The sequence below is a fragment of the Hyperolius riggenbachi genome, chromosome 10 (genome assembly GCF_040937935.1).
Source record: "Hyperolius riggenbachi isolate aHypRig1 chromosome 10, aHypRig1.pri, whole genome shotgun sequence".
In the NCBI taxonomy this organism is placed as follows: domain Eukaryota; kingdom Metazoa; phylum Chordata; class Amphibia; order Anura; family Hyperoliidae; genus Hyperolius; species Hyperolius riggenbachi.
The window spans coordinates 135,666,659-135,681,480 of NC_090655.1; positions in this window are offsets into that span (position 1 = coordinate 135,666,659).

Below are 14,822 nucleotides of genomic sequence, written 5' to 3' on the forward strand. Positions count from 1 at the left end.
GACGTGCTTGTGTTTGTTGTGGCTGAGACCTTTATAGTAACGAGAGCTACCCTTAAGGGGATATGTGCAGCGGAGTTAAAACAGAAGCCTACTTTTCACAACCCTTTGAAAATTGTACCAAAAGATTTAACCCTGGTTTGTAGTGAATTATAGAAAATGAAAATGTTCACATTAAGCTAGTTTGGAATTTCATTTGTTTAGCTTCACATAAAATGATCAAATAAAATAACACCACAGCGATTGTATTATTGCTACTCAGTTATTTTACACAGAAGTTTGGTGAGTGAGGCGGGTCTGCCGACGAAATAGCCTACGCATCGTATTTGCCTACATGCACTGACAAAATGCCAAGGCAGGAGGCAGAGCCGGGACAAGGTCCTCCAGCACCCAAGGCTGAGACACCAAAGTGCACCCCTCCATCCCTGCCACCCCAGCCGTCACACACTGATTGCTATTAGACTAAGAGGGCCACAGGGCCCACAACCTCCCCAACACCTTAATATGTAGTTATCTGGCTTGCAGTCACTGCCATGTATCCCCTTTTCTTATTTCTTTCTGCTTCAAACACAATTAGGAATGACAGCTGAATGAATTCTGCGCCCCCTCTTACACTGCACCCTGAGGCTGGAGCCTCTCCAGCCTATGCCTCGGCCCGGCCCTGGCAGGAGGGTTAAAGTAGACCAGAGATGAAACAAAGAAAACATTTTTATATATACCTAGGGATTCCTCCAGCCCCATTCGCCTGGATCGCTCCCACCCGCCGTCCTCCGATGTCTGCAGCTCCGGGAATCGGGTCCTGCTACTGCCGTCAGTCGGAGCCAGTCTAGCGTAAGAAGTGCGCGGTTTGCGTAGAGGGCGCACTTCTCTTGTGTAGGCTGGCTCTGGGAGTCGGACCCGGTTATCGTAGTTGCAGGCAGCGGAGGATGGCTGCATGGGAGCGATCCAGGCGGATGGGGCTGGAAGAAGCCCCAGGTATGTATAAAATATTTTACTTTCTTCTCTCAGTCCCTTTAAGGGTAAGGATACGATAGTAAAGTCAATGGGATTTAGGTTAGTTCGTTGGAGCTCCTACCAATACTCTGACAGGGTTACCCACCCCCTATGTGCAAAACTAGGCATACAGGATAAAAAAAAAAAAAAAAAAAAAAAAATGGAAATTTAGGCACCCAGAAAAGGCTGATTGTGAAAGACAGGTACATTTAGCAATATTCTACTCTTGCAGTGCTAATTACAATAGTAAAATATAGTAAATGTTACCAATATTTTACTACAGCTAAACCTAAAACACTATTCATAGGGCAGGTGCACACCAAGAGCAGTTCTGAGCATTTTTATAAAATGCTTGGGGATAGAAAACCGCTTGGCTAATGTTAGTCAATGGGCTGGTGCACACTAGAGCTGCTCGTTTTTCCCTCAAACGCAAACTCGGGTCCTGCAGCATTTTTGAGATTTATGAGGTGTTCCTGCCTCAAAGTATAGGAAAGTGGAAAACCGCTCTGAAAAAAGCTAGATCAGAGCGGCTTTCTAAGCGTTTTTGGTACAGTAGCTGTTTAGATACAGCTGTATTGTAACAAAAAAAATAAAAATAAAATCTATCTATCTATCTATCTATCTATCTATCTATCTATCTATCTATCTATATATATATATATATATATATATATATATATATATATATCTATCTGCTAGCGGTTTTTGGTGTGCACCAGCCTTACACAGAGTCCTCCCTCTACCGTAAGGGCCCGTTTCCACTTGTCAGGATTTCTGAGCGTTTTCTGTGCAGCAAAAATCTGCACGGCAGAGCCATCAGAATTCGCATAACTCTATGCGATTCGCATACAATGTATTTAATAAGAAATTTGCATGCGGTTTTGGTATGCGAACAAGTTTGCATAGAAACAATGGAAAAAGCACACAGGCACTCCAATGGTTAAATTCGCATAGTCATCCATGCAAAATCGTATGCAAATTCGCATGAAAATTTGCATACAACTACATGCGAAAAATCACATCCGCATGCTAATTTTTTCCACTGCGATTCCCACCGCACAAGTGGAAACGTGCCCTAAGTGTACCTGAACTCTTGCACAGGACAGAAGGTAAACAGAGAAATGCACCCTGTATGTATTTAGGGAGCGTAGCCTGTCTAATTCCCCCTCGTGTCTAATCACAAGTTGTAATTTGATCTCTTCCTTGTGTCACATGACTGCCACAGACGATAAGCTCATTTGAAAGCACAGGATGTTAACAATATGTATGCTTTCATGAAAGCAGAAAGAAACAGGAAGAAGAAACTATGCAGATTTATTGTAGGATTTTTATCAGCTGTAACAAAGAAACGTTTTTTGTTTAAAGGTTATTATACTGTGTATCTTTTAGAGCAGAGAGGAAGTTTTGAGTTCAGGTGCTATTTAACCAATCTCCTGGATGGCTAACTATAAAAGGACAACTGTAGTGAGAATATGGAGGTTGCCGTATTAATTTCCTTTTAACCAGTGACATAGCTAGAAACCTCTGGGCCCCGATGCGGAATCTGGGTGTGGCCCCCCCCCTCCCGGCAACAACAGCCCCCCCCCCCCCTTCGCAACACCCGAAGCACACACACATCCAAATCCCCATAGCTGTGCATGGCATGGCTATATCAATTCCGCTTTCCAGCAGCATGGCTGCCACGTTCAATTTGCAAACATACGCAGCACCCAGAGGAAATAGGGCAATTAGTAGCAAGATGCCAGTCTGAAGGAAAATAATCGTTCTGTGTGCAGCATTCACCCGATAATTATATGCGCAGCATTCACCAGAAAATAATCACAATGTGAGGGCATTCACCAGAAAATAAACGCAATGTGGGAGCTTTCACCAGAAAATAATAGTTATGTGGGGACAGTCACCAGAAAATAATCGTTATGTGGGGGCAGTCACCAGAAAATAATCGTTATGTGGGGGCAGTCACCAGAAAATAATCGTTATGTGGGGGCAGTCACCAGAAAATAATCGTTATGTGGGGGCAGTCACCAGAAAATTATCGTTATGTGGGGGCAGTCACCAGGGGCAGTCACCAGAAAATTATCGTTATGTGGGGGCAGTCACCAGAAAATATTCGTTATGTGGGGGCAGTCACCAGAAAATTAACCTGTACAAATAAAAAAAAATTCACTCACCTGGCCAGCCTCTGATGTGACGATCCTAGCGACGATCCTGCAGCGGAGCAGCCAGTTTCTCCCGCGCTGACAGGCAGAGTGCAGGGCTACGGGAAGATGGCGCCCGAAGCCCTGTACTGGAGACACAAATAGTCTCTAGTGCAGGGCTTCGGCAGCCATCTTGCCGTAGCCCTGCTCTGCCTCCGGGAGCCAGTCCCTGCAGTGCGCTGCAGTGATTTCAAGACCTGGGGGGGGCCAGGCCCCCGGGCCCCTCCCCCACCTCTTTAGGAGACGGGCCCGGTCACCACGGCGACCCCTGGACCGCGGGCCCTACGCCCAAGCTTTTAACCAATACCAGTTGCCTGGCAGCCCTGCTGATCTATTTGGCTGCAGGAGTGTCTGAATAACACCAGAAACAAGCATGCAGCGTGTTTGTAGTGAACAAAATTCATGTTAGAAGGTCTTTCAAACAGTCAACTTTCTATATGTGGAATAGTCTTTAAATACATGTTGCTTTATTGGCTGGCATGCTGATCCTCTGCCTCATGTCTATAGAACCACTGGCCCAGAAAAATCAATATGAAGCAAACAACTTGCATTAAAAAGGATACCCAAGGTGACGTGATATGATGAGATAGACATGTGCCAAGCACACAAATAACTATGCTGTGTTTTTTTTCTCCTTTCTCTGCCTGAAAGTTAAACATCAGGAATGTAAGTGGCAGTTCCTGTCTGAGTCAGGACTGGGACAGACTATAGTGTGACCCTCACTGATAAGAAATTATAACACTTTCCTAGCAGAAAATGGCTTCTGAGAGCAAGAAAGACAAAAAGGGTCAACAGATTTTGGCTCTGGCATATTTCAATGAATGTGTCATTGAGCAAAAACAAAAACTGTAAACCTTAAAAGGTAGATTTAAATATGAAGTAAAAAAAAACTGTGGAATCTTTTAAAAAAAAGTCAGGAGGAGGATAGATACAATTGTTTATTTCATTTATTTTCACCTCGGGTGTCCTTTAATGGGAGTAAACAAGAAAGTCTCCTTATTGAGCTCGCTACATTGCCTCCCATTTAAACATATGGCAGACACACACTCAGACATTTAAATCCAAGCCATTTGATAATCTGATCAATCCATCAAGTGACTGGATCTATGAAACAAATTAATTCCTCATACAGTTTTTTTTTAATATAATTTGTTTTTGCTAACTTACGGTTTGAGGATCAGAATGAAAGCAATTGCTCTGGTTGAAACATTATTTTGTTTCAATGGTATTTTAATTCAGTAATTTTCCTTATTTTAGTTTAATGTACAATTTGCATCAAATGGAAAACAATATCAAACATACTCAAGCCTGCTGACAGTAAATGCACCCAAGCGCACTTCAAAATTCCAACTAAATATTTTAAACAAAACCTTTCAAGGACAACTGAAGTGAGAAGAATATAGAGGCTGCCACATGTATTTCCTTTTAAAACAATACCAGTTGCCTGGCAGCCCTGCTGATCTATTTGACTGCAGAAGTGTCTGAATTGCACCAGAAACAAAAATGCAGCTAATCTTGTCAGATTTGACAAAAAAAAAGTCAGAATTAAAACTCTTAATCTGCTGCATGCTTGTTCAGGGTCTGTGGCTAAAAGTATTAGAGGGAGAGGATCAGCAGAATACCCAGGCAACTGGTATAGCTTAAAAGGAGAATAAATATGGCAGCTTCCATGTATCTCTTGTTACAGTTGTACATTAAGAACGAACCCAGGCAAACTTGGTGTTATCTGTATGTTTGGGTTCAGAAGTCCGAACTCCATCTAAACTGGATATAAGAGAAACAAATAGCCCTTAAAAAGGACTTCCGAGGGGACAAATAAAATATGCTCACTCACCTGGGGGGAGGGGGGGGGTGGTCCTCTTTCAGCCCCTAGCAGTGCTTTCAGTGCCTCGCCGCAGCCCTGGTTCGCGCTGATTGACGCGCATAGAGGCGGCAGCAAAATCCACGACCAAGAAAGTCGTGGATTTTGCCTGCCCTGTTCCCCTGAGTTTGGGGTGATTGAGGCGGTTTTCAGCAGTGGTTCAGCTGCATTTTAAGAGGGGCATTAATGTTAATGAGGTTTTTAAAGGGATACCGTAGGGGGTCGGGGGAAAATGAGTGGAACTTACCCGGGGCTTCTAATGGTCCCCCGCAGATATCCTGTGTTGGCGCAGCCACTCCCCAATGCTCCGGCCCCGCCTCCAGTTTATTTCTGGAATTTCTGACTTTAAAGTCAGAAAACCACTGCGCCTGCATTGACGTGTCCTTGCTCCCGCTGATGTCACCAGGAGTGTACTGCGCAGACACAGACCATACTGGGCCTGCACTGTGCGCTCTTGATGACATCAGCGGGATCGAGGACACTGCAACGCAGGCGCAGTGGTTTTCTGACTTTAAAGTCAGAAATTCCAGAAGTGAACCGGAGGCGGGGCCGGAGCATCGGTGAGCAGCTGCGCGGGCACAGGATGTCTGCGGGGGACCATTAGAAGCCCCGGGTAAGTTAAGCTCATTTTCCCCCGACCCCCTACAGTGTCCCTTTAAAGTAAAAATCTGATTTTCTGGAGACTTCAGAGTCTCTTTAAGGTAGTTACTATTGATACAAACTGTTTTTGTCCCATCTTTCCACTTCTATGAAGTAGAAGGGTAAACTAAGGGAATATATCTTGAATAGATATGTTAGTTCCTCATATTCCTTCAACTTCATAGATTTGGTAAGATTGGGAAAAAAAGAAAAAAAAATGATATCATCTGTAAGCCGATTGGAGGAAGCTTACAGAGGCGGATAGGGAAGGGACACAGGCAGGGAGCCGCGCTGTACAGGAGGCAGGGGAGCAGCGGTGATTGGCAGCATGAGGTAAAGAACAGGATAGCAACAATCTGCGTATCGCTAGCTTGGTGCTTTTTTTTGTTTATTAGGGGACAGCAGAGTCTGGGGTAAGGGGGGGCTGGAGGAGCAATGAAAGGACACAGAGGCTGGTCATTGTATACACAACTTGCCTCTGTGTCCTAATATGATTTGTCAAACCCACCTCGGGTTCTCTTTAAATTCAAATGCTTTAAATTCAAATAAAAAACACTGCACTAAGACAATACATTGCTTTTAGGTGGTGCACAACAAAGGCTATTGGCGCACTACAGCATGTCAGTTCTTCAACAATCAGAGTGAAGGTTTAGTCCTTCAAAGCACGCAACAAGCGTGTCACTGTTGCAGCCTCCAAAACCCAGCTTTGTGGAAGTGAGACAGCCAGGTGATGGAAGATTCCAATCCCGTGTGGGAGACTTCACTGCCGCTCTGGTCAACCAGCACTGCAAGTGCCAACATTCTTGCATCAGCATCGAGTGATGTGAATACCCCGGAAAACACTACGTCTACAGTCCCTGCTCACCATCAGCAAGGAACGAGCAGCCTGGATTAACCTTCACTGCCTTGGATCCTGTGAGGCAGCAGTTATCAGGGACGGATCTAGGGGGGGGGTGAGCGGGTCTCTTGCCCCAGGCGCAGTTTGTTGAATTTTTAAAAAGGCGCCAAAACTGGATAGGGAAAGGCAGTTTAGGCGCCAAAACCTGACAGTTAAGCGCCAAAACTGGATGAGGAATGGCAGTTTAGGCGCCAAAACCTGACCTTGCCCCAGGCGCAATTTGGTCTAGGTCCGTCCCTGGCAGTTATTGGGCCTGACTGGCGCAGATTAACGCTTATATCTAGAGATCCAGCTCGAGAGAGGAGTCACAGCATCTGTTCCAACGAGAGGAATTACAATTCCAGCTTCGGAGAGAGGTACCATCCAGAAAGGGTCCACAGACCCGTAAGTGGCTAGCCACTTATGTACCACATTCCGCCAATGAACTGGAACTCAAAGAAAAGGCTTATGATAATCTTAAGGCTTTGATGATCAACGACGACCAGCTCCTCACTGTATGCCCTACAGACGTGAGACTGTTTGTGCTGGAGCGAAAGCCTAATAGTGTGTACACACTTGAAAGATAAATGAAAGATATCAGACCAATTTTACCCCCTTTCATGTAGTATGAGAGTTATACTCTACACAGTCTATTCTATGGAGCTGAACTCCCCATCAAGTAAAAATCTTTGCAAGATGCTGCTTACAAAGACCGCTGTACACATTCAAAAGATAAGTATCTGTAAAAGACCTGTTCCTGCAAAAGATCCGTCCTTGCAAAATGCATTCATAGTCTATGATATCTGCAGATCCTCATCCACACCTTGTTTAACCACTTAAGCCTAACTGGACGAGATTTCTCGTCCAGTTAAGCTGCGCGCGCTCCCGCGGGCCCCCCCCGTGCGCGCTCTCACTACCGGCCATTAACCCAGCGATCAGTGAAAGGGATTATAGATCCCTTTCACCGATCGCATCCCCCCGGAGAAAAGCCGACAGCGTCTCTCCAGACGCTGCAACTTTTCTGCGTGCCAAAAAGTTCCAGATCTTCTTTCTTCTTCCTGGGAGCAAGCTCGATCGCTCCCAGGACTATTTGACTGTGGCCATCTTGTGGCCAAATAGTAAAACTACACCCACATGCATTTTACATTATACATGCACACTTTTTACATTAAAAATTACTGTTTACCTCCCACACCACTAATTACCCACCTACAATTTTTAATAAAAAAAAAAAATTACAATAAAAAAAAAAAACAACATAAATAGTTACCTAAGGGTCTGAACTTTAATATAAATATGCATGTCAAAGGAGTATATTAATATATTTTTTTAAACTATGGGCTTGTAAATAGTGATGGACGCAAATTGAAAAATTGCACCTTTACTTCCAAATAAAATATCGGCGCCATATATTGTGATAGGGACATGATTTAAATGGTGTAATAAGCAGGACAAATTGGCAAATAAAGTACATGGGTTTTAACCACCCTGGCGTTCTATTAAGATCGCCAGGGCGGCTGCATGAGGGTTTTTTTTTAAATAAAAAAAAAACTATTTCATGCAGCCAACTGAAAGTTGGCTGCATGAAAGCCCACTAGATGGCGCTCCGGAGGCGTTCTTCTGATCGTCTCCGGCGGCCACAAGTAACACGGAAGGCCGCAATGAGCAGCCTTCCGTGTTTGGCTTCTCCTGTCGCCATGGCGACGAGCGGAGTGACGTCATGGACGTCAGCCGACATCCTGACGTCAGCCGCCTCCGATTCAGCCCTTAGCGCTGGCCGGAACTATTTGTTCCGGCTGCGCAGGGCTCAGGCGGCTGGGGGGACCCTCTTTCGCCGCTGCTCGCGGCGGATCGCCGCAGAGCGGCGGCGATCGGGCAGCACACGCGGCTGGCAAAGTGCCGGCTGCGTGTGCTGCTCTTTATTTGATCAAAATCGGCCCAGCAGGGCCTGAGCGGCACCCTTTGGCGGTAATGGACGAGCTGAGCTCGTCCATACCGCTAAGGTGGTTAATTATGGTAGCATGTATGAATTTCAAACTATACTGGCCGACAGCTGATAAAATGATTTTTTTCCATTTATTTCTTAATATTCCTGTTAAAATGGATTTAGAATAAATTCATTTTCAGCAAAGTGCATCACCCACAAAAAGCCTAATTGGTGGCGGAAAATCAAGCTATAGATCAATTCATTGTGATGAGTAGTGATAAAGTTATTGGCAAATGAATGGGAGGTGAAAGTTGCTCAGATGCAAAAAAAATGTCAACCCTGTGGGCTTAAGTGGTTAACAGACTTCATCTGCATATCTGACAATTATCTGCAGATCTGAAAATCCATCCTGGTGGATCTGATCTGCAGATTATCTGCAGATAAATGTCTGTTAAACAAGGTGTGTATGAGGATCTGCAGATCTCATAGATTATGAATGCATTTTGCAAGGACGGATCTTTTGCAGGAATAGATTTTTTTGCAGATACTGATTTGAATGTGTACAGCGGTCTTTGTGTGCAGCATCTTGCAAAGATTTTTACCTGATGGGGAGTTCAGCTCCATAGAATAGACTGTGTAGAGTATGGCTCTCATACTACATGGAAGGTGGTAAAATTGGTCTGATATCTTTCATTTATCTTTCAAGTGTGTATGTAGCATAAAGGTAGCCATACACTGGTCGATTTGCCATCAGATTCGACCAACAGATAGATCCCTCTCTGATCGAATATGCTCAGAGAGGGATCGTATGGCTACCTTTACTGCAAACAGATTGTGAACAGATTTCAGCCTGCCGCGCTCCCCCCCCCCCCCCCCCCGCATACATTACCTGCTCCGCCAGCACGACTGCCCCCGGTCACTGCTGCTCCGTCTCCGCTCTGGTCTGGTCTCCGGGGTCCAGCATGCTTCACTTCCTCCTGCCCGGCAGGAAGTTTAAACAGGAGACGCCCTCTACTGTTTAAACTTCCTACCAGGCAGGAGGAAGTGAAGCATGCCGGACCCAGAAACCAGACCAGAGCGGAGACAGAGCAGAGGTGACCGGGGGCAGTTGCGCCGGCGGAGCAGGTAATGTATTGGCGCTCTATTGCGTCAGTCGTCGGGCACTCGAACGCCGCTAGCGACGAGCTCCCTACCCGCGGGCGATCGACGGTAATTTTACGCACGGAGCGATCGATGGGATAGGCCGAAATAGATCGAAATTTAGCGTGTAGCGGGAACGATGTGACAGCAGATTCAATCCCAGTGATCGAATCTGCTGTCGATCGGTGGGGAATTGGCCTAGTGTATGGCCAGCTTAAGTCTGCAAAATACACTAAGCTGATGTATGCTGGCTCTCTCTGCACACATGCCCGGCTGCTGGAGAGAGTGGCGCTACCTGGGACCAGGGTGTTTTTTTTTTTAACCACTTCACAACTGAGGGGTTTTACCCCTTGAGCACCAGAGCAATTTTCACCTTTCAGCGCTCCTTCCATTCATTTGTCTATAACTTTATCATTACTTATCACAATGAAATGAACTATATCTTGTTTTTTTCGCCACCAATTAGGCTTTCTTTAGGTGGGACATTATGCCAAGAATTATTTTATTCTAAATTTGTTTTAATGGGAAAATAGGAAAAAAACGTGGGAATTTTTTTTATTATTATTATTTTTCAGTTTTCAGCCTTTATAGTTTTTAAATAATGCATGCTACTGTAATTAAAACCCATGAAATTTGCCTATTTGTCCCGGTTATAAAACCGTTTAAATTATGTCCCTTTCACAATGTTTGGAGCCAATATTTTATTTGGAAATAACGGTGCATTTTTTTCAGTTTTGCGTCCATCCCTAATTACAAGATCATAGTTTATAAAATAACAGTGTTATACCCTCTTGACAAATATTTAAAAAGTTCAGTCCCTAAGGTAACTATTTATGTATTTTTTTTTTAATTGTAATTTTTTTTTTTATTACAAAAAAAAATTGGGGAGTGTGGGAGGTAATGAGTTAATTTTTAGGGTATAACTAATGTATTTGAAAAATGCTTTAGGGGGTAGTTTTACTATTTGGCCACAAGATGGCCACAGTAACTTTTTGTTTATGCGTCCTGCAAGCGTCCAGAAGGACGCTTGCAGGAAGTGTTATGAGGCTGGGAAACACTTTTTTTTTCACAATGATCGCGCTGCTTCTCATAGAAGCAGCTGATCATTGCGGGGGCTTGGATCAACAAACGGGAAAGTTTTTTCCCGTTCATTGGTCTCCGGGCGAGCGGGCGGCGGCATGCATGAGCGCGGGGGCGCGCGGACGAGCGAGAGCGCAGACAGCGGCGGGAGCGGCGTAGGTGCGAATTTCTCCGTCCCTTGGTATTAACAGGGTGGAAAAAGGGACAGAGAAATCCGCACCGCTGGGGGTAAAGTGGTTTAGGACAAAAGGCCCAAACAAAAATCTGGTACCCAAAATTTTGGATGGACAGAGTGCAGAGTCATGAACACACTTTTAAGAAGAGTTGGGTGGGGCTGAACTGTGGGCGTGGTTGCATTTTTAATGGCTGCAGCAGGTTATTTAATACATATCTGGTATTTTCAATTAGCAACCTCTCTGAAAAGTCTCTGGATGAAGTCATGCCACTTATTTGGATTCCATCAAATGCTTCTTGGCGTGATGTGATATAGTGACATGTATGGGGATTGCACACCAGGTCTGACATTTAACCACTTCAGGACCACAGTGCTAAACCTCCCTAAAGACCAGGCTATTTGTTTAAATGGCCACTGCAGCTTTAAGGCCAAGTTGCAGGGCCGCACAACAGCACACTAGTGATTCCCCACCCCCTTTTTCCCCCCACCAACAGAGCTCTCCCTCTGTGTTTATTTTTGTTTGTATAAATATTTCTGTGTTTTTTAAAAATATTTTTCACTATTTTTTTCTTTAGGAAAACACCTCCCTCCCTCCAGCCAGCCAATCATGGCAATCAGCTCTCATAGGCTTTACCCTGAGAGCCGATCGCTCTCTTGTGCCTCAGGGGGACAGCCGTGTCACATGGCTGTCCCCAGTAAAGCGCTGCTGCTGATCGCTGCGCTGTACTAACTGTAAAGATGGCGCTTCCATGTATCTCTTGTTACAGTTGTACATTAAGAACGAACCCAGGCAAACTTGGTGTTATCTGTATGTTTGGGTTCAGAAGTCCGAACTCCATCTAAACTGGATATAAGAGAAACAAATAGCCCTTAAAAAGGACTTCCGAGGGGACAAATAAAATATGCTCACTCACCTGGGGGGAGGGGGGGGGTGGTCCTCTTTCAGCCCCTAGCAGTGCTTTCAGTGCCTCGCCGCAGCCCCGGTTCGCGCTGATTGACGCGCATAGAGGCGGCAGCAAAATCCACGACCAAGAAAGTCGTGGATTTTGCCTGCCCTGTTCCCCTGAGTTTGGGGTGATTGAGGCGGTTTTCAGCAGTGGTTCAGCTGCATTTTAAGAGGGGCATTAATGTTAATGAGGTTTTTAAAGGGATACCGTAGGGGGTCGGGGGAAAATGAGTGGAACTTACCCGGGGCTTCTAATGGTCCCCCGCAGATATCCTGTGTTGGCGCAGCCACTCCCCAATGCTCCGGCCCCGCCTCCAGTTTATTTCTGGAATTTCTGACTTTAAAGTCAGAAAACCACTGCGCCTGCATTGACGTGTCCTTGCTCCCGCTGATGTCACCAGGAGTGTACTGCGCAGACACAGACCATACTGGGCCTGCACTGTGCGCTCTTGATGACATCAGCGGGATCGAGGACACTGCAACGCAGGCGCAGTGGTTTTCTGACTTTAAAGTCAGAAATTCCAGAAGTGAACCGGAGGCGGGGCCGGAGCATCGGTGAGCAGCTGCGCGGGCACAGGATGTCTGCGGGGGACCATTAGAAGCCCCGGGTAAGTTAAGCTCATTTTCCCCCGACCCCCTACAGTGTCCCTTTAAAGTAAAAATCTGATTTTCTGGAGACTTCAGAGTCTCTTTAAGGTAGTTACTATTGATACAAACTGTTTTTGTCCCATCTTTCCACTTCTATGAAGTAGAAGGGTAAACTAAGGGAATATATCTTGAATAGATATGTTAGTTCCTCATATTCCTTCAACTTCATAGATTTGGTAAGATTGGGAAAAAAAGAAAAAAAAATGATATCATCTGTAAGCCGATTGGAGGAAGCTTACAGAGGCGGATAGGGAAGGGACACAGGCAGGGAGCCGCGCTGTACAGGAGGCAGGGGAGCAGCGGTGATTGGCAGCATGAGGTAAAGAACAGGATAGCAACAATCTGCGTATCGCTAGCTTGGTGCTTTTTTTTGTTTATTAGGGGACAGCAGAGTCTGGGGTAAGGGGGGGCTGGAGGAGCAATGAAAGGACACAGAGGCTGGTCATTGTATACACAACTTGCCTCTGTGTCCTAATATGATTTGTCAAACCCACCTCGGGTTCTCTTTAAATTCAAATGTTTTAAATTCAAATAAAAAACACTGCACTAAGACAATACATTGCTTTTAGGTGGTGCACAACAAAGGCTATTGGCGCACTACAGCATGTCAGTTCTTCAACAATCAGAGTGAAGGTTTAGTCCTTCAAAGCACGCAACAAGCGTGTCACTGTTGCAGCCTCCAAAACCCAGCTTTGTGGAAGTGAGACAGCCAGGTGATGGAAGATTCCAATCCCGTGTGGGAGACTTCACTGCCGCTCTGGTCAACCAGCACTGCAAGTGCCAACATTCTTGCATCAGCATCGAGTGATGTGAATACCCCGGAAAACACTACGTCTACAGTCCCTGCTCACCATCAGCAAGGAACGAGCAGCCTGGATTAACCTTCACTGCCTTGGATCCTGTGAGGCAGCAGTTATCAGGGACGGATCTAGGGGGGGGGGGTGAGCGGGTCTCTTGCCCCAGGCGCAGTTTGTTGAATTTTTAAAAAGGCGCCAAAACTGGATAGGGAAAGGTAGTTTAGGCGCCAAAACCTGACAGTTAAGCGCCAAAACTGGATGAGGAATGGCAGTTTAGGCGCCAAAACCTGACCTTGCCCCAGGCGCAATTTGGTCTAGGTCCGTCCCTGGCAGTTATTGGGCCTGACTGGCGCAGATTAACGCTTATATCTAGAGATCCAGCTCGAGAGAGGAGTCACAGCATCTGTTCCAACGAGAGGAATTACAATTCCAGCTTCGGAGAGAGGTACCATCCAGAAAGGGTCCACAGACCCGTAAGTGGCTAGCCACTTATGTACCACATTCCGCCAATGAACTGGAACTTAAAGAAAAGGCTTATGATAATCTTAAGGCTTTGATGATCAACGACGACCAGCTCCTCACTGTATGCCCTACAGACGTGAGACTGTTTGTGCTGGAGCGAAAGCCTAATAGTGTGTACACACTTGAAAGATAAATGAAAGATATCAGACCAATTTTACCCCCTTTCATGTAGTATGAGAGTTATACTCTACACAGTCTATTCTATGGAGCTGAACTCCCCATCAAGTAAAAATCTTTGCAAGATGCTGCTTACAAAGACCGCTGTACACATTCAAAAGATAAGTATCTGTAAAAGACCTGTTCCTGCAAAAGATCCGTCCTTGCAAAATGCATTCATAGTCTATGATATCTGCAGATCCTCATCCACACCTTGTTTAACCACTTAAGCCTAACTGGACGAGATTTCTCGTCCAGTTAAGCTGCGCGCGCTCCCGCGGGCCCCCCCCCGTGCGCGCTCTCACTACCGGCCATTAACCCAGCGATCAGTGAAAGGGATTATAGATCCCTTTCACCGATCGCATCCCCCCGGAGAAAAGCCGACAGCGTCTCTCCAGACGCTGCAACTTTTCTGCGTGCCAAAAAGTTCCAGATCTTCTTTCTTCTTCCTGGGAGCAAGCTCGATCGCTCCCAGGACTATTTGACTGTGGCCATCTTGTGGCCAAATAGTAAAACTACACCCACATGCATTTTACATTATACATGCACACTTTTTACATTAAAAATTACTGTTTACCTCCCACACCACTAATTACCCACCTACAATTTTTAATAAAAAAAAAAAATTACAATAAAAAAAAAAACAACATAAATAGTTACCTAAGGGTCTGAACTTTAATATAAATATGCATGTCAAAGGAGTATATTAATATATTTTTTTAAACTATGGGCTTGTAAATAGTGATGGACGCAAATTGAAAAATTGCACCTTTACTTCCAAATAAAATATCGGCGCCATATATTGTGATAGGGACATGATTTAAATGGTGTAATAAGCAGGACAAATTGGCAAATAAAGTACATGG